This window comes from Nicotiana sylvestris, chromosome 5 (genome assembly GCF_000393655.2).
Source record: "Nicotiana sylvestris chromosome 5, ASM39365v2, whole genome shotgun sequence".
Lineage (NCBI taxonomy): Eukaryota > Viridiplantae > Streptophyta > Magnoliopsida > Solanales > Solanaceae > Nicotiana > Nicotiana sylvestris.
The window spans coordinates 77,007,537-77,029,050 of record NC_091061.1 but is presented as its reverse complement, the minus strand read 5'-3'; positions in this window follow the sequence as shown (position 1 = coordinate 77,029,050).

Here is a 21,514-nt window from a genome sequence, read left to right as displayed (position 1 = left end):
GGAGAATATCCATTGTGAAGAGGGAATCACCCAACGAGAGTTTTGTACCTGACAAGACACTAAGAAAAGTGGAAGGCATATCAATGATATCAATGTTGAAGCCCCAAAAGAAATATTATGCATGATCTTTAATTTTCATCCTGAAGTTGCATGTGTCATACTTGGTGTTCTAAGAGATTAGGAGGTCCTCTTTCAGCTATCCAAATACTTTATACCCTTTGGTACCCCTTTTGATCCTTTACTGATTTCTTTGACCTCCCCTCTTTTGGAATCAAGTTAAAGTCATACAAAAAATTGTCCCCATGGGTTTATTTTAGAAAGTTCATCCCAAAAGGAAAATTCAAAAAAAAAGAAGAGAAAAATAGAGAATATAAAAAAGAGAAAAAAGAAGGAAAAAGAAAGAAAGAAAACAGAAAAAGGAAAATAGTAACAAAAAGTGTTCTTGTGAACTACATTTGACCTGATTCTTGTCACTACAAGATACGTAGGCAGTCTTACGGTTCGGTCATACCAATAAAATATTTTATAATCCCACGAAGTCAAGAGTGGGGCGGTTTTTCTTACAATCAAATTCTTTTGTTTTAGAAATTGGGGCAAAATTTTGAAATTAATTTCAAATGTTGTAAATAAATTAACCCTGTTATCTTAGAGCCATTATGATATTTTTCTTTTTAACCCTGTCCAAAAGCCACATTACAGTCCAAAAAAGACCTCCCAGATAATCTTGGAGAGTGCTGAGGTTAGCCATGCCAGGAGTATATGACATTTTTACCATGGTTAATGCCTTGTCATCTGCAGAATCAGAGGAAATAAGAAGAGGAACAAAATGAGAGAGTCTTATTGGTAAAAACCTTCACAGGCACCATTAGGCGATGGTGAGTTGAGAGAAAGAACAAAATGAGCGAGGCTTGATGGTGAAAACCCTTCGGGTGCTACAAGTCGAATAAGGACCGTGAATCAGATAGGATAATCAGAGCATTGAAGCCTAGTTTCACGGTGAAGATGTAAAACAAGAGTTGAACATCAGACTTGCTTGACAGATTAGGACACTTGATCTAAAGGTTCATGTCATGGTCATTAGAATTGGTACCCACATCTGATAAGTTTCTACTTTGTAGTTCTCCTGTTAGGAATCATCTCTTTCCATTGTCCTTTACTCTGTTCCTTTTGTCTTGTTTACTTCCTCTTCCTGAGTCTATTTGGTTAGAACACATGAAAAATGACTTCAAAATTTGCCACCAGCTTTCCAATTGCACAAAGTAGAGTCTGGCTAGTGCATCAAAGTGGTATAAGTTAAGAAAGCAGTATGCGCACTGAGTTGGTAACAATCAATGTGCTTTGGGATTCATGTAAAATACAAAGGTTTTGTATATGTCAATTCATGAACAATGTAACAGATCGAGGATGTTGGGTGAATGGATCAAAGGTATTTTCTATGATAAGGTTGACAAAGAAAGTTGTTGGCCAATGGCAAGCAAGGTCTTCCAAGCGGAAATCAAAGTTATCATGGCAACTGAATGAGCAATAGACCTCAAGGCCAAAGCCAGTGCGTTAAGTCAGGAAAGAATAGCATGCGCACTGAGTGAGTGGCAATTGAAATGCTTTGGGATTCATGTGAAACACAAAGGTTCAGTATATGTCAATGTATGAGCATAATGCAACATATGAATTATAATAGGTTTGAACGGATCAGAGGTATTTTTCGTGATAAGGGTGACAAAGAAAGTGGTCAGTCAATAAACAAGTAAGGTCTTTTGAGTTGAAATCGCATTTATCATGGGAAGTGAAGGAGCAATCGCCCTCAACGTCAAGGCCGCAAACCAACCACCATTTTTAAACTCACAAGTTTTCTTTGATTGAAACAGGGGCAGGAAATTTTGTTTGTTCCGAAGAAACCCTCCATGAGGAAAGCAGGTACCAGATAGGCTCGGCAGTAAGTTTCTAGTACCCTCCTAGATAATGGAATTTAGTAAGTTCTGAGACCCTCGCAAGTGACAAGGTCTGAAAAGGGTTTTACTTTTGGGAAGTATAATTTAGCATTTAAGTTTTTCGCATTTGAGATGAGACTTGGCTTGAAATTTTTCAGAATAAGGGAATTTAGCTTAGAACTTATTTTGATAACAAGAATTGGTTAACACTCACAGAATTTCCCAATATCAAACTGGGGCAGAAAAATTTCTTTTGTTTTATCTGTTTTGTTGCAACCAGGCGCCCACCTGGAGAACAAGGGAAGACGACACAAGTTCAAAGGAAAGTGGGTCAAGCTCAGCAATCAGGTGCCCACCTGGAGAAAAAGGGAAAATGGTTTAAGCTTCAAGGGAAAACAATTTCAAGTAACAAGAGGAGAAGCAGTTCAGGTCTCAAGGAAAAATAATGCAAATGTTGGTAATCAGGCACCCACCTGGAGAACAAAGGGAAAGCATCAATGTTCAAATGAAGACGGTTTAAGTTGAGCAATCAGGAGCCCACCTGGAGAACAAGGGAAAACAAGTCAAGTTTCGAGGGAAAAGCAGTGCAAGTGTTGGAAATCAAGCACCCACCTGGAGAACAAGGAGAAGCAGTTCAAGTCGAGGGAAAAACAGTGCAAGTGTTGGAAATCAGGCACCCACATGGAGAACAAGGAGAAACAATTCAAGTCTCAAGGAAAAACAGTGCAAGTGTTGGAAATCAGGCGCCCACCTGGAGAACAAGGGGAAGTAGTTCAAATCTCAAGGAAAAACATGCGCAAGTGTTGGGAATCAGGCACCCACCTAGAGAACAAGGGAAAACAGTTCAAGTTTTGAGAAAAGCATATCAAGTGCAGCAATCAAGCGCCCACCTGGAAAACAAGGGAAGACAGTTCAAGTTTCAAAGGAAAGCGGTTCAGGTTCAACAATCAGGTGCCCACCTGGAGAACAAGGGAAAACAACTCAAGTTTCAAGGGAAGCGGGTCAAGTACAGCAATTAGGCGCCCATCTGGAGAACAAGGGAAAACAGCTCAAGTTTCAAAAGAAGATAGTTCATGTTTTGGCAATCAGGCACTCACCTAGAAAACAAGGGAATTCACTTCAGAATGCAATTCAAGTCAGCAACAAAAGAAGCTCGCGGCAAGAATACGGGTCAACAGTCCGAGATGACCAACAGAAGTAGTCTCAATCCAGAATATAAAAAAGAGGGTAAAAAGAAAAAAAGAGAAGTGAATCCAAAATACAGAAGCAGAGAAAGATTTGAACTGCTCAAGACGTGGTTGAAGTCACGAGCACCACATATCCGATCTTGATCCGAAAAGCTGAAAAAGAGCGAGCTAGCACCTACAGCTAACAACCGCCAAGGTTCAAATCTAGAGTTTGCATGAAGAGCCATTCAAGACTCAAGATCAAGCTTCAGAAAACTTATCGATAGGAATCTTGTAACTCATAGTTGACAGGTTTAACTAGTCTTTTTCATTTTTAAATTTTTGATGTAATAACAGGACTGCGGACCAGAACCTTGACGGAATGGCACCTCGATCGGCTCTCCACCTCGGTATACTCTATCATATTACTCACCTCTGAACTACACGTGACATGATTCCTTTATAGCCAAGGATATGTAGGCAGCTCAGATACCAGGGCTCAGTCATATTCTCCTTCCTCTTAGTTTTTGGTCTCCTTAAATAAGGGTCGGGTCAAAAATCCTGTCTAGTCATTCTTTGTTTGAAAACTCTTCGCGTTTCTAGTTAAAGAGGGGCAGCTGTAGACATGTGATTTTTGACTCTCCCCAAGATTTGTTATATTTTAGCATGTAAATATTTAGTTTAGGCCTAATATTGCTATTTCAACTAATTTTGACTCTTTTACTTTATTTTGTCACAAAATTGAAAATTACAAAAAATATTTTTATTTATTTATTTCGCTAATTGATATAAAATAGTTTAACTTTTAATTTTGATTTTACTTTAATTAATTGGAATGAGTTCATAATTGTGTAGTTGTTATTTTAGAAGCTAATATTTTTACTCTACTAGAGTAAAAGGGTCACTTTTAAAAGTACATTTCGCCAAGTGTGGCCCAAATCAGATCTAGCCCATAATCCTAGGACAATACCTACTAATTTAACCCTAAAATCCTAAATAAAACCTAGATCCCTGCACTTTATACAATCAGTCGTTTTCTCTACATAAAGAGGACCTATGAAAATGAGCTGAAGATAGAGGCTAAAAACAAACCTAAGAACTAAGACCCTAAACGCCAAAAATTTGAAAATTAAGTAACCTAAAAAAGAGCAGCGCCGTTTTTATCAAAAGAAGACCCCCCCTCGTCATCATCTTCTTCAACCCCCCCCTCGTCATCATCTTCTTCAACCCCTCCCCCTCTCTCACATCTTCTTCACCTCACCCCTGAAGATTCTGCTCCTTCTTGAACAAAATGAAGAAAGCCTAAAAAGTTTGAAGCTATCCGCCGAAGAACACAAAAAAAAGTGACCCCTCCCTTGAACATCTTCACAAAATAAGGAGGAGAACACCACGATCCTACAGACCCTAAGCGTGAGGATCAGTAACCAAACGGAAACGAAACCAGCGACCTCGACTCCAAAACACCATAGCAGAAGTCATCATCTTCAACCTAGCTCTACGGAAAACGAGATCACTCTGCCGTTCCTTCATTACCAATAGGCGTCCTTCAAAACCAGATCAGTATAGACCTAAATCAGTCCCAAAGAAACTCAAAACCAGCTGGAGTTTAGTTTCTATCATTCTGGTTCGGTTCGATAATTCCGGCGAGCTTCAAGGTTGTCTGTGGTCGTTATTCATGGGTTCCGTTTCAGCTCTGTCCATGTTTTGTCATGTCTGAGTTTAACGTGCCTCATAAGTAATGTGTTGATCCATTTTTGAGAGTTTGAATCCATTGCCAGTTGCCATTGAGGTTCTAGCTCTGGGTTAATAGCTCATTTTTGGTTTGCTGCTTTGGAAACTCTCTTTGTCGACTCGTCGTCAAAGAATATGCAGCAGTGACGTTCAGCTCTTTTCACTCTTTTTGGATCAATAGCTTTATATTCTATTTTGATAAGTTTGAATCTACATCGATCTGTTTAATCTTGGTTGGTTTCCTTGTTTATTTTATTCAGTTTTTGTTTTTCTTTTCCTTTGAACCAAGCCTTACAAATCTGTCCTAGAACTTTGAATAATAAAAACAAATTAATTATGTTGAATTGAAGTAGTAGCACATTGAAGTAACTGGATCGTGGGGTTTTGGATTTTAAAAGCAAAATATAGGTTTGCATTTCCCAAGACAAATTGGTAGTAGCTGAGAATTAAAATTATAGTGATTTGAACTTCGGATAATTTTTTTCATTATTTTACTTTAGTAGTTTAACTGCTAGTATATTTTAGGCACATTTTTAATCATTATCATGGCTACGGGTATGGTTCCCCTGACGTAGTTGTGGTTTGTAATTACTAAAATTCGGGTGTGCATTTCATGTGACCCGATTCTAATTTCCAACAAGGTTAAATAGAACGTGTTGGGAACCACGGGTGCATTTCATGTAGAGTGGCTTACGATGTGTTTTAAATAACCTTGAATTTTTCCAAAATATTAAAAGTGGCTAAAAGGTTAAAAATGCACAATAGGTTTAAAACGTGTAAAAATTAAATAATTAGGCCAATAATAATAGTTGAGCGACCGTGCTAAAACCAGGGAACCCGAGAATGCCTAACACATTCGCTCGGGTTAACAGAATTCCTTACTCGAATTTCTGTGTTCGCGGACCATTAATAAGAGTCAAGTTTCCTCGATTCAGGATTTTAAACCGGTGACTTGGGACACCATAAATTATCCCAAGTGACGACTCTGAACAATAAATAAATAATCCCGTTTTGATTGTCACTTAAATTGGAAAAAACTCCCTTATACCCTTCCGGGGGTAGGAAAAAGGAGGTGTGACAGCACCAATAGGCCTACGCCTCTCATAAGCCTCCCACCAAGTGAAGGCGGCTTCAAAAAACTGAAAAGTAGTGAAAGCGACCCCGCTGGTCTCCAAAATACCCGTTGTACGAAGAATCTTCTGACACTAGTCCAAGAAACCCTGGGCATCCTCGCCCTCTGTACCACTGAAAGTCGGAGGCTGAAGTCTACCAAACCTCTTCAACCTGCGTTGCTCATCCTCTGGCATAGCAGGAGCTACATAGTCCTGAATAGCTGCAATCGGTTGGGCTGGAGGTGCCCCCGGTGTATGAAGTCCCTGCACGACCTGCTCAGGTGTGCTGTTGCGCCCCCTTTTTTCCCCTTCCATCGGAGAGGAGTTTCCGAGTTTCGACATTCATGGGGTGTAATGATTCATTTCCCTTTTGGGAATTGGGTATTTTGAAGAGTCGCCCCCTAACAATTTTAAGGTGCGTTAGGGCACCTATAAGGTTCAACTACAACTATGTTTGATAAACAAAGATAGGGTAAGGGCTTGAAATTATCCCAAGGAGAAGGTGTTAGGCACCCCTCAGGATCCACTAGTGTGGTTCCCGGCCAAATAGTTTTTGTGAATTTGTGTAATTATCAAGTAAACAAATAAAGGCTCAAGTAATAGGGGATTTAATTTTAAATACACAAACGTTTGGAAAAAGATTAAGAAAAAAGGTTTTGAAAAAAGTTACAATCTAAACATGCTTGTGAACATAAAAGGGGTCCTAGGTTTGTTTGTAATATGGATCACCTCAATGCAATACCCAGTATGACACTCCTTAGAAGAGGGGATACACGTGGTATTAGCGCACCAGTCATCATATCCATATCTACCCTTCCCACACAATTAAAGTATTAAAGCGAGGATTGGTCTCGACCTCTATTGTGTGCTGTTACCCGTCCCATTCCTATAAGTCCTAGAGGAATTTAGGACTACTATTCCTATAAGAGGGAGGTTTTGGGCTGACTCTTGGATTTAAAGGTAAAAGGCTAAGGCGACAAACAAAACATGTAGGACTGCATTTAAAAGGGAAACATGTACAGAATTAGAAGGCTCATGTATACCTCCGCAAATAATGCATATAAATAGCACGGCTTAAACACAGTTAAGGTCTGAATTTAAAAGACTAAAGCAGGGTGTTTGAGTTATTGAAGCAGAACCAAATTCATTACATAACTCAGATAAGAAGTCCGAATCAGGCATGCCTGCTAGTTGTAGCAGTTGCTATTTAAACAGAGGCAATTTCAATTTCATTCGAATTATTACCTATGGCTTTCCTAGGCATGTGATACCGATGTCTTATGAGCATGATATCTATTACTGATTAGGGATGTAATAAAGCAGTAAACAAATTTTAAACAAGCGATTTGGACCCTATATACATGCTTTCTAGTGATATTGATTTACACGAAAGAGTAGGTTATTTAATCTGATTCAGAATAAATAGGTTATAACTAAACTGGCTTCAGATCCCATAGACATGATTTCTATTACAGCTGATTTTAAATCCTATAGGTATGGTATCTAATTATTAAAAGCAGATTTTGATCTTATAGGCATGATTTTAAGGAGACGAATTGGAATACATGCTGTAATGGAAACTGGACTTCAATTATTTTACACCCTAAAGGCATGATATCTAATTGTGTGAAAGTGAAGCATGCAGAATTTATTAAACTAAAGCAGATCCTATAAGCATATTATCTAACAAGCACGTTTGAATCAAAATGGATCCTTTAGACATCTTATCTACCCTTCTGCTAGCACCCCGTCCCTTTTTCACTAGCCAGCCCCAATATTTGTTTACAAATTATTACAGACCAAATAATTGAAATACCTAAGAAGTGCAAAATAAGAAGTTACAACCATAGGAAGCCTGATTCTGACTTCCTCTATGAGTTATAGAATAAAACCACCTCAAATGCCAATGTCATTTCAAAGCCTTTCTCATATCTGGGTGTGTCAGAGTTCCCTAAAGACCTCAAGGGATGCCGGGTAGTGCTCACACCCAGATTTGCATAGCCAAACAGAGTAAGTGCAGTGTGGAAAGGCCAGCTCATGTGTGTCCAAGTTCAGAGGGAGCTCAAGGGTCCCAAGGCAAGGTTCACACAAAAGGGGCAGAACCTAGATTCAAAGAGTATGGTGAAGGTGCAGAACACATGTTGAAAGAAATTTGTTTGAAAAGCTGGACTGATGGTCCATTTTGAATGTAATCAGTTACAGGAGTGTTTGAAATCAATAATAGTAAAATGAGACTCGAAACTTAGTAGTCACACAAAGGGGTCAAGGGACTTGTGGACACACAGACATTTGTCTGTAAACACAAAACCCCAGTCGGGGTCTGGTTTTGACATACACAGTAATAGTTGATACTGGAATAGTCACAAACCAAACACATAGAGGGGATATGGGGGTTTGAGATTCATAAGACTGCAAGTATACAGCAAGTGACTGACAGAGCATGCCTTGGAACACATGTAGGGGAGTGCATTAATCTAAAGGGGAAGGGGATACATTATAACATGCTGGTAATGTATCTTGACTGCAGAACCACAGGCAGAAGTAGACAAGAATGAGAGAAATTGGAACAATTAAGAAACATGTTGTTGTTGAGGCCTGAAAAATTAACTAGGGCATACCAGTAGAGAAGCAAAGTGCAGAAAGGAAGAGTAAGAAGGATTCCATAGTCTAGTCTTGGCTTTCAGCCGGCTAGACAAAGCAATAGCACAAGTAGTAGTAGAGAAAGAGAGAGTTTTGAGTGTAAGTGTGTGTTTTTTTAACTCAAATTGTTCGTGTGTTTAAAGAAGAGAGGATAGGGTATTTATAGTTTTGAAAACGAGTAAAGAATAATGTAAAAAGTAAGGTTTTAATACAGACATGGAAACAATCACAATCAGAATCAATTAATACAAGTACTTCCCTTTAATCAGGGAATTACTGCTCAAACGGATACTAAAAGGGTCAAATAAAGGAAAGAAATCATTTTGGGACAGATTGATTCTTGCCATATAAGGGGGCAGTAAAAGTATGAAGTAAATAATTAAGTCTAAGTACAAAATATGCTTAATTTTAGGAAAAGATTCAGCAAGGTAAAACATCACCGTAATTAAGGAAGGGAATCAATCAATTTTAAACAAATGAGTAAAAATTAGGGTTTATAAGGCAACCTTTTGCAATCAGTCGTAACATTGAGGAAATCAAGAATAATCAAGAAAGAATCATGACTCTGCACTTCAGCATATAAATAGAATGAACAGAAATATTAGACATGCAAGGCCAAACGCATTGGCAAAAGAAAAAACTGGATGCATACAAACATGCAGCAGTAACAAGAGTAAGCTAGGGATCAGTAGTCAACCAAGTCAAATAGTCAGGGTTCACACGTAGAGCCAAAGTGAAGAAACCAGTCCAACAAGCAAAGAGAGTCAGAAACAAGTAAAGATCTCATAGTAACAAGTGAGGAAAAACTTTTAAGAAATTAGGATTTTCACAATAGTAAGAACACAGAATCAGATAAGTCAAACAGGAAAGAGGATTCAAACACAAAGAGCTTAATAGAAACAAGTATACACAAGACAAACAAAGGCATCTTCAAAACTCGGATAAAACCAAAACACTTAAGGTTTTTAACACGAGGAACCAGATGGAAGAAAAATATAAGCAAATCGTTTAAACAAAGTAAAACATTACTGAAAAATCGAAGAAGAGATCTTTGAAAAGAGTCTAAGAAAACCCTAGTTTGAAAATGAAGAGTCACTTTGAAAGAAAATCGAAAAACCTTTTTGGAAAACATCAAGAAGTTCATAACGCGCACAGATCTAAAACAAATCTGAAAGAAAAATCAAAAAACTCTTAGAGCTAGGGTTTCAGAGAACCCAGAGAAAGTGAGAAAGACTTTGAAAAGTTACCGATCTAGCCGGAAAAGTCAAGTATCTGACTTGAACATCCATGGATGGCCGGAAGAAGGCCATAGATAGAAGTTGAACCAAGACTGGACCTTTGAGATCTGTCCATGGAATCACGAAAATAGGTAACCAACAGACATAACAGACTAGTACACCCCTCAAATCACCATGGGAGCCCATGAATTAGGTAGGGATCGCAAGGGATTAGGGTGGAATTGGGTGGTGGAGGCTAGGGTTTATGTGAGGATGCAGAGAGAATTGAGAGGAGAGGGATTCAAGGGCGGCGGGTGGTGAGAAATGAATTAGGTTAAGGGGTCATTTGGGTTTAATTAGGGAGGGGTGAATGGTGGTCGTTGATAGGTTAGATAGGGAATCCGGGTTTGGGTAGGGTTAAATTTGGGCTAGGGTCGGGTTTAAGTCGGAATTGGGGTTCAATTTAGGCCAAAAGTTAAATACAAATGGGCTGTTATTTAAATAGCCAATTTTTCCCTTTTTTAAATTACAAAAAATAGTAAATTATTTCTAAAAACTAAATTAAAAGGGATAAAATGATTTATTACACATGATTCAATATTTAAAAATACAAGACTCAATTTTATAAATATAGGACACAATCAAACCTTAAAATGGCTAATATTGCAATTATGTGCAATTTAGCTTTAAAAATGCTAAATGAATTTGTAAAAATTATTTTAGCATATTTTGAAATAAATATGAAAATCCAATAGATGAATTACCAAAAATAATAATTTTGGAAATAATTATTGGGCTTTTATGGAAAAAAGGGAAAAATAAATCAATTTAAAACCTTAAAAATTATGGGAAAATAATAAAACATTTGGACTTGCTTATATATGCATATATATGCTATTTTGAAGTTATTTTGCATATTGAAAATATATAAGGAAAAATTGGGTATCAACAGCTGCCCCTCTTTACCCGGGAAGGATGAAAGAGTTGTCGGGTAAAGATATGATGGCCAATTTTGACTGCGCGAAATGGTTTGAAGAATATTTTAGGCCGCACCATGGCTTCTAAGCTGCCTAGATATCCCTGGTTTTTGTAGGAATCATGCCGTATGTAGTTCAAGATCCGTCGGCGGAGTATGCCGGTGGAGACGTTTCAAGAACGAATGCAATATCCAGGGCGGGGTGAGTGGACGGCTTGCGGGAATGGTTAGGTTTGATAAGGCTAGGGGAACTAGAGTGGGACCACTCCTTCCGGGATGGTCGTTGCTCGCCGGTTTACCTGCAATTAGAAACAATACAAGCGTATACTGTGCATAAATTTAAACATGATGTAAATTCCCGTTGGACTATGAATGTTGTCTTTGGACGGTTAGGATGACGTCCTTAGACCATGATGTCCTGGGCCATGAAGCGTATGATAAAGATTCGCAGGCCATGAAATGATGCTCTCGGGCTATGAGGATGGTGCCTTCGAACCATGATGCCTTTGAAATAATGATATGCAAAAGATTGAAAGGGATCCTCAGGCCATGACATGGTGTTCTCGGGCTATGAAGATGGTGCCTCCGAATGATGACCCCTTTGGATGAGTTGGCAATTTTTTAGCCCATGAGAGATGCAGTAACATGATGTGGACAAAACCGAGCTTAGTCTTGCGAATTGAAGGGCAGAGTTTAGCCTGTAAGAAAGGAGAAATAAATAGTGCTTGAGGTGGCACTTAATTTCGAAGAAAACTGGAGGCAAAGCTTAGCCTCGGAAGGTAGAATGATAGCCTTATGCAAAGATGCAAATACAGAGAGAAGTAGAGCTTAACCTCGGAAGGTAGGATGATAGCCTTATGCAAGAATGCAGATGGAGACAACGTTTAGTCTCGAAAGACAGAATGGTAGCCTTATGCAAGTGCAGACGGAGGTAGAGCTTAACCTCGGAAGGCAGAATGATAGCCTTATGCAAGAATGCAGATGGAGATAGCGTTTAGTCCCGGAAGGTAGAATGATAGCCTTATGCAATGCAAATACAGATGGAGACAACGTTTACTCTCTGGGAACATGTTGGAATTCCGTCTTCGTGAACCTCTTTCTCAATTCCTGTATGTAATGCAAATACGGGAGTATCTTGGAGTTCTTGGTTTCCCATTCTTCTCGTACCTAATGTATAAGTAAGTCTTAATCTCCAATCACTAAAAGCTCTTGAATGTTCATGTTAATGGCCATTTTGAGTCCTAAGATGCAGGCTTCGTACTCGGCCATATTGTTGGTGCACGAGAACCTGAGTTTGGCAGACACTGGATAATGTTGACCGATTTTTGATACTAGGACTGCTCCTATGCCAACTCCTTTGAAATTTGCTGCTCCATCGAAAAACGTTTTCCAACCGTCATAGGATTCTGCAATGTCTTCTCCTATGAATGATATCTCTTCATCAGGAAAATATGTTTTTAGGGGTTCATGTTCTCCATCCACGGGATTCTCAGCAAGGTGGTCTGCTAGGGCCTGTCCCTTGATCGTATTTTGAGTTACGTAGACAATGTCAAACTCACACAACAGGATTTTCCACTTAGCTAGCTTGCTAGTGGGCATGGGCTTCTAAAAGATGTACTTCAAAGGATCCATCCTCGGTATGAGATATGTAGTATAGGCACAGAAGTAAAGCCTCAGCTTCTGAGCTACCCAAGTCAAAGCACAACAGGTGCGCTCCAACAGAGAATACTGGGCCTCGTACGGGGTGAACTTCTTACTAAGATAATAAATGGCCTGCTCTTTCCTCCCCGTTTCATCATTCTGCCCCAGAACATAACCGAAAGCTACATCTAATACTACAAGGTAGAGTAGTAAGGGTCTACCTAGCTCGGGCGGGACTAAGACTGGTGGTATTGATAGGTACTCTTTGATTTTGTCGAAGGCCCTTTGGCAGTCATCAGTCCATTTGGTAGCGGCGTCCTTCTTCAACATCTTAAAGATTGGCTCACAAATAACTGTAGATTGCGCTATGAATCGACTGATGTAGTTGAGCATTCCCAAGAAACTCATCACATCCTTCTTGTTCTTTGGTGGTGGTAGTTTTTGAATGGCTTTGACTTTTGATGGATCCAGTTCTATTCCTCGGTGACTCACAATAAACCCAAGCAATTTCCTGGTAGGAACCCCAAATGCGCACTTTGTGGGGTTTATTTTCAAGTTGTACCTCTGCAGTCTATTAAAGAACTTCCTCAGATCTTCCATGTGATCAGTGGTCTTCTTGGATTTGATAATAACATCATCTACATATACCTCTATTTCCTTGTGTATCATATCACGGAATATGGTAGTCATGGCCCTCATGTAGGTGGCCCCCACATTCTTCAGGTCGAATGGCATCATCTTATAATAGTACATTCCCCATGGCGTAATGAAAGCCGTTTTCTCAGCATCTTCTTCATCCATCTAGATCTGATGATAACCAGCGAAGCAATCTACAAATGATTGTAGCTCATGCTTGGCACAATTGTCAATCAGGATGTGTATATTTGGCAAAGGGAAGTCATCTTTCGGACTGGCCCGATTACGATCCCGATAGTCGACATAGACTTTGACCTTCCCATTCTTCTTCGGCACTGGCACAATATTGGCTAACCATGTCGGGTATTCTACTACCTGAGAACCTTAGCTTTGATTTGCTTGTTGACTTCTTCCTTGATTTTCATACTCATATTAGGCTTGAACTTTCTGAGCTTTTGCTTTACCGGTGGACACATTAGATCGGTTGGCAGTTTTGGAGCCACAATAGACATACTCAGACCAGTCATGTTATCATACGACCAAGTGAATATGTCCTCATACTCTTTCAGAAATTCTGTGTATTCTTTCTTCTCTGATGGCGATAAGTGAATGCTGATTTGTGTTTCCTTGATGTTTTCTGCATCTCCCAAGTTAATAGTTTTGGTCTCGTCCAGGTTGGACTTAGGTCTGTTTTTAAAATTCTCAACTTCTCTAACAATCTCGTCAGGTATGTTATCCTCCTCCAAATCAATGTCCATTCGTTGCGTTATCACATTGCATGTCACAGTCATTAGTTCATCAAGATAAGTAATAGTAATGCTGTATAAGTAAAGTAATGAGAGAAAATGATAATGAGTATTGATTCATAAGAAAAGTCAAAATGCTTCGATAAATTGCGTAACTGTTTTAAAAATTGAAGATCTTATTGCGGGAATTGAAAATGCGAAAAGAAAAATCATTTAGTAAGAACAATGGATAATGCTTGTTTTAGCTTGCTACCCCGAGGCTCGTCGGCTCTGGTTGTCCTGATGGTCCAGTTATTGAGATGTGCTCCTCTGCTTACAGCCTGTATGGAAGAGCCTTCCTCCCCCTTCTCCTCGAGAACAACACAACAGTCTATATTATTGTTTTCTAGGAACAAGTTCTTCACCGCTACCAGTGCTTCTTCTTCATCTGACCCATAAACAGTGTCGGCTTGTTGGAAAGTCTACTCCAGATGAGGTATTGGCTGCTCCAGTAGATAGTAAGGACCGCACCATGGTGGCGACCAGTTTTTGAATTCTTCCCAGGTGTACTCATATCCCAAACCAAAGGTAGTGCCATGTTTCTTGAGTTTTATGGGCTTAGCTATTCCTTGGAGGTTCTTGCCGAGCCCTTTGCTGGGTTCATACCCACTCCAATTCAGTATACTCTCGATTTTGTTATCCTACCACTTGTCCTTGTCGATAGCATTGACTCGTTCAATGTGGTGGTAAGTTTATCCACCTAGCTTCTTTCTTCCCTCAATTGCCGGATTGGTCTGGCGACTGTATATAGGGTTGCTACTGTCGCCATGAATGATCACTTCCTAGTGATTCCATTCGAATTGTACTACCTGATGCAGTGTTGCAGCCCCAACGGCATGAATCCATGGCCGTCCCAATAGTAAGTTGTAAGATGCTGGCACGTCTATCACCTGGAAATCGACATCGAACCATGTTGGTCCCATCTGTAAGCATAGAATAATCTCACCAATGGTGGACCTCTAGGAGCCATCGAAGGCTTCACATTGATATCTCCATCTTTTATCTCGTGAAACCCTTTACCCAACTTCTTGAGTGTTACCAGTGGACAAATATTGAGACTGGAACCTCCATCGATCAGGATTCTGGTGATGAAATAGTCCTCGCAATGCACGGTGATGTGCAGTGCTTTGTTGTGCCCCAACCTTCAGGTGGCAACTCGTCCTCATGAAAGGTGATTTTATGGCTTTTCAACACTTCTCCTACCATGTTAGCCATTTACCCTCCAGTGATGTTGCTTGGTATGTATGCTTCACTCAGTACCTTTAACAGAGCATTCTTGTGTGTCTCAGAATACTACAGCAAAGAGAGAATTGATATTTGTGTCAGGGTCTTGTTTAACTGGTCGATGACTGAATACTCATTGGCCTGTATTTTCCTCCAGAGGTCGTCTGGACCTGTCTCAATGATGGGTGGCCAATTGGAGGCATGCTTGCTTGACTCAGCTAGATATTCAGGGGTATATATTCTACCAGTTCTTGTCATACCTTGTGTTGCAACAATCTCTTCGAACCTGACCTTGTCTTTCCTTCTCGCCTCGGCTGTATAGTCTTAGGGTACAACCTTTGTATGGAATGGTGCCATGGTCAATATTTCCCCTGGGATCGATATGGATATCCTCACTCTGAATGGAGCATGTGCCTTGGGTGGCAAAACGGCAACCTCAAATGGTGCCGGTGCATTTGCTGGAGACACGAATTCACCCTCAGTTGGTGCTGGTGCTTTTGCGGATGACGTTGCTTCGAACTCAAGTGGCACAGACATATTCACCTCAGCATCCTCAAACGGTTGAATCTGGACTATGATTGGATTGAGAGTAATTATTGGTTTCTTTGGGTCATCACCTTCTTCGATCAACCCGATTAATCTCTTGGGATCCCAGTCATCTTCTATTTCAATCATGTGGATACCTCCACCCTTATGGTCTGGCAGAGGGTTGTTGCGAACATTTGGAGCGGGTTCCTTCACCACAATAATCTTGTTATCAATCAAGGATTGTATCTTGTCCTTTAAGGAGCGGCACTCATCGATGGTGTGCCCTTTCATGTCGGAGTGGTAACCATAGTATTTGTTTGGGTTAACCCATTGAGAAGGGTTCTCATGGGTCGCAACAGGGAAGAGGGTGACATAACCAGCAACTTTGAGTCTTACAGCAACTTTGAGTCTTTCATACAGATGGTCAATAGGTTCAGCGATGGTTGTATATTTTTTTGGAGGTCTGCGATCAAATTAGGTCGAGGTCTAGAGAAGGTTTGGCATGAAGGAGGTAATTGATAATGGGATGGTTGAGCATTATAGGTTTGGTAAACATGAGCGGGTTGGGAGTATCTGGGTAAGGTAGGTTAATATGTAGGAGGTGGAGATGACTGATAAGTTGTTGGTGGAGCTTGGTATGAGGGTGAAGGTACTTGGTAATTTGGGGTTGGCTGGTATATGAGTGGAGGTGTTGGGTAAGTTTGGTATTTGAGGGGAGATTTGGTCCTCTGTGCAACCATCACGGCCCCTACATCCCTCTTTTTGGACACACCGCCAGACTATACGGCCTTATTTGTAGCTTGCAAGGCCTCGAAGTTTGTAACCATACCGTATTTGATAACTTCTTCAATTCTTTCACTCAGTTTGATAATGTCGAGAATTTGTGGTTCTCGATCATCATCAGTCGTTCATAATACTGCGGGTCCTGAGCTCGGACAAAGAACTTGTTCATTTGTTCCTCTTCTAACAGGTCTCACCTTAGCATCTTCGGACCTCCATCGAGTAGCATACTCTTTAAACGTCTCTGCGGGCTTCTTTTTTAGATTCTGTATATAGAACACGTCTGGTACATTCTCTGTATTAACCTACTCCAAACCAAATTTAAAGAACTTTAAAAATCTTCAAGGAACCTTCACTATTAGGCGCCGAAATGCTCCCGGGTTATCCAAAACCCGATCCGAACATAGGCCCAAGTCCGAAATCATCATACAAACCTATTGGAACCGTCAAATCCCGATTTCGAGGTTGTTTTCTCAAAATGTTGATGGAAGTCAAACTTAGCCTTTTTAGCCAACCTTAAGGAACCAAGTGTTCTGATTTCAATCCGAACCATTCCAAATCCCGAACTAACCATCTACGCAAGTCATAAAACAGTAAAAGCACATATGGGGAGTCTTATTTAGGGGAACGGGGTTCTAGAAAGCAAAATGACCGGTCGGGTCATTACATTCTCCACCTCTTAAATAAACGTTCATCCTCGAACGGGTTTAGAATCATACCTGGAGTGCTGAATAAGTGTGGATATCTGCTATGCATGTCCTCTCGGACACCGAGGTCGCCTCCTCAATTGGGTTGCCCCTCTACTGAACCTTTACAGCAGAAATCCACTTGGATCTCAACTGGCCTACATGCCTATCAAAAATGGCAACTCGCTTGTCCTCATAACCCAGGCTCTCATCTAACTGAATCTGCCGAGGTTTACCCATGTGACAAGTTGGCTTGATACCTTCGGAGCATAGACACATGGAAAATCGGATGAACTTCCGATAGGATGGGAGGTAAATCAAGCTCATAAGAAACCTCCTCAACTCGTCTCAACACCTCAAATGGGCCTATAAACCTTGGGCTCAACTTGCCCTTCTTTCCGAACCTCATGACCCCCTTCATCGGTGAGACCTTCAAGAGAACCTTCTCGCCCGCCATAAATGATAAATCACGCACCTTCTGATCTAAGTAACTCTTCTATCTGGACTGTGCTATACAAAGTCTATCTTGAATCAACTTTACCTTTTCAAAGGCATCCTTCACCATATCAATACCATATAACTTAGCCTCGCCGGACTCGAACCACCCGATGGGAGAACAACATCACAGACCATATAAAGCCTCAAATAGAGCCATATCGATGCTAGATTGATAATTATTGTTGTAAGCAAACTCAACCAAAGGTAAGAATCAATTCCACTACCCTCCAAGGTCAATCACACATGCTCTGAGCATGTCCTCCAAGAGCTGAACTGTCCGCTCCGACTGTCCGTCAGTCTGTGGATGAAATGTTGTGCTGGGCTCTACATGGGTCCCCAACTCACTCAGTACTGCTCTCTAGAAATGCGAAGTAAACTGAGGGCCCCTGTTTGATATGATGGAAACATGTACACCATGCAACCAAACTATCTTCTGAATATAAATCTGGGCCAACCTTTCTAAAGTATACATAGTCACAACTGGAATGAAGTGTGTCAACTTGGTCAACCTGTCGGGCAATGACCCAAACTACATCAAACTTTTGCAAGGTCCGCGGTAACCCAACTACTAAGTCCATAGTAATGCGCTCCCATTTCTACTCCGGTATAGTCAGCTGCTGGAGTAGGCCGCTTAGCCTCTAGTGCTCATACTTAACCTGCTGGAAATTTAGGCCTCTGGCTACATACTCAACTATGTATTTCTTCATCCGCCGCCACCAATAATGTTGCCTCAAGTCGCGATACATCTTCATAGCACCTGGATGAATGGAATATCGAGAACTATGTCACTCCTCCAGAATCATCTCCCTCAACCCATCGACATTAGGAACACATAGACGACCTTAGAGTCGCAGAACACCATCTTTGTTGATAGAAACTTCCTTGGCACCACCTTGTAGTACCGTCTGTCTAAGAACCATCAAGTGCAGATCATCAAACTGTCGAGTGTTGATCTGCTCCAATAGTGAAGACTTGACAACGATGCATGCAAGAACTTGGCTGGGCTATGGAATATCCAACCTCACAATTCTGTTAGCCAAGGACTGAATGTCCAAAGCTAGTGGCCTCTTCTCTACTGAAATGAATGCCAAGCTACCCATACTCTCTGCCTTTTTGCTCAAGGCATCCGCCACCACATTCGCCTTGCCTAAATAATAAAGAATGGTGATATCATAATCCTTCAGTAACTCAAGCCATCTGTTCTGCCTCAAATTGAGATCCCTTTGCTTGAAAAAATGCTGCAAACTGTGGTGATCAGTGTAAACCTCATAGTATACCCCATAAAGATAATGCCTCTAGATCTTAAGAGCATGAACAATTGCGGCTAACTCTAAATTATGCATAGGGTAATTCTTCTCATGGATCATTAACTGATGGGAAGCATATGCAATAACTTGCCCCTCCTACATCAATACACAACCCAAGCCAACGTGTGAAGCGTCGCAATACACCGTATACATCCCCAAACCGTAAGGCAACACTAGAACCGATGTTGTAGTCAAAGCTTCCTTGAGCTTTTGAAAGCTCGCCTCACAATCATCGGACCAACGAAATAGATGGGAAGCCCTCCACAAACCAGCGATAATAACATGCTAACCCCAAGAAGCTCCTGAACTCAGTCGCCGAATTGGGACTAGGCCAACTTTGAACCGCCTCAATCTTCTTGGGATCGACCTTAATACACTCGCCTGATACAACATGCCCCAAGAATGCTACAGAATCTAGCCAAAACTCACACTTGGAGAACATAGCATATAGCTTATGTTCTCGCAATGTCTGAAGCACCACTCTCAAATGCTGCTCGTGCTCCTCCATGCTATGCGAGTAGTCAAAATGTCATCTATGTAGACAATGACAAACGATTCAATGTATGGCCTGAAAACCCTGTTCATTAAATCTATAAATGCCGCTGGGGAGTGTGTCAAAACGAAGGACATCACTAGAAACTCATAATTGCCATATCTAGTATGGAAAGCCATCTTCGAAACATCTGAATCCTGAATCTTCAACTGATGGTACCCCGATCTCAAGTCGATCTTATAGAACACCCTAACACCCGCAACTAGTCAAAGAAATCATCAATACATGATAACGTGTACTTGTTCTTGATGGTAACTTTGTTCAATTGGAGGTAATCAATGCACATCCGCATAGTCCCATCTTTCTTCTTCGCAAATAACACTAGTGCACCCCAAGGTAACACACTTGGTCTAATGAACCCCTTTTCTAGCGACTCCTCAAGCTGCTCCTTCAAATCCTTTAACTCTTTTGGAGCCATACGGTATGGTGGGACAGATATAGCCTGGGTACCTGGAGCCAAATCAATACAGAAATTGATATCACGATCTGGTGGCATGCCTGGAATGTCAGAAGGAAATACATTTGCAAACTCCCCGACTACGGGCATTGAATCAATCGCCGAAGTCTCTACGGTGGTATCCTGAACATAAGCTAGATAAGCCAAACACCCCTTCTCGACCATATGTTGAGCCTTCAGAAAAGAGATAACCCCACTAGATGTACTGACAGACAAACCCTTCCACTCTAATCTAGGAAACTCTACCATCACTAAGGTAACAGTCTTGGCATGGAAATCAAGGATGGCATAATATGAGGATAGCCAGTCCATGCCCAGGATGACCTCAAAGTCGGTCATATCAAGCAATAAAAGATACACTCTAGTCTCATAACCACAAAATGTGATCACACATAACCGATAGATCCTATCTACAACAACCAAATCGCTCACAGGAGTGGACACATAAATAGGAGTACCCAAGAAATGAGCAAAAAGAGATGACACATATGAATAGGTAGACCTTGGATCAAATAATACCGAAGCATCCCTACAGCAGACAGAAATAATACCTGTGATGACTGTATACATGTGATTTTTGAACCTCCCAAGATTTTTCATATTTTAGCACGTAAATATTTAATTTAGACCTAATATAATTATTTCAACTAATTTTTACTCTTTTACTTTATTTTATTACAAGAAAACAAAAATTACAAAAAAAATAGTTTCATTAATGTTTTGTAGTCATTTTTAATATTAAAAAAATACCAAAAATAGTTTTGTTTTAACGGTTAGTCTTATTTTAACAGTTATTTTACATAATATTTTAAAAATCATTTATAGGAATAATTAATAAATGAGATCGTATTTTAATCTCGTTCGCGGGGAAAGAATAAAACTTGGGCTCGAGCAACCCATTTTTAGGCCTAATTTTGGACCTAGCCCATAATTCCTAGGCCCATACCCCTAACCTAATCTCTACCCCAATATAAAAGTACCTAATCCCTAAATTGACGGGGACCTGGCTGACCATCAAGCTCTCAGCTGTTTTCTGATCTAAAAAATCCTCACACACCTTAAGGAGCTTCTTCTTCAACGCAACACCTTAGAACCAGCGACACCCATAAGAACGACCACCCTCACTTCCTTTAGAAATCAGCAAGCCACCATCCTCCATAAAATACTTCAAATCAACTCCAAAACACCCTAAACAATCACGAAAAACTCAGCCTTAAAACTAGTTAAAACCAACCCATAGACCACCGTCGAAGCCAGCAATTCCGGCCATGGAAAACTATTTCGAAAGCTAAAAAATACAGCTAAAACAACTGCAAAAGCATCTGTGAGACATCCCCTGTTTCAATCACGCAAAAGCTAGCCTTATACCGTCGCAAATATGCCCCAAAACAGTGCGAAAATCAGCTTGAAACTGCCATCCAAACCCAGTAGAGATGAGTCCGTTCGGGGACGCCGATTCTGGTCCGGGTTTCTGGTCTATAGTTCGCTTGAGGATTTGCTATTATAGAGATTTTATTTTTATTGTATCTGCTCCATAATTTCAGCAATAAAAGGTCCGTTTCTGCTTTCGATATTACTTTCATGCTTTAACCATTTTCTGTTAATTGTTTGTTTAGACAAGATGTTACGTCATTTCATAGAATGTTATA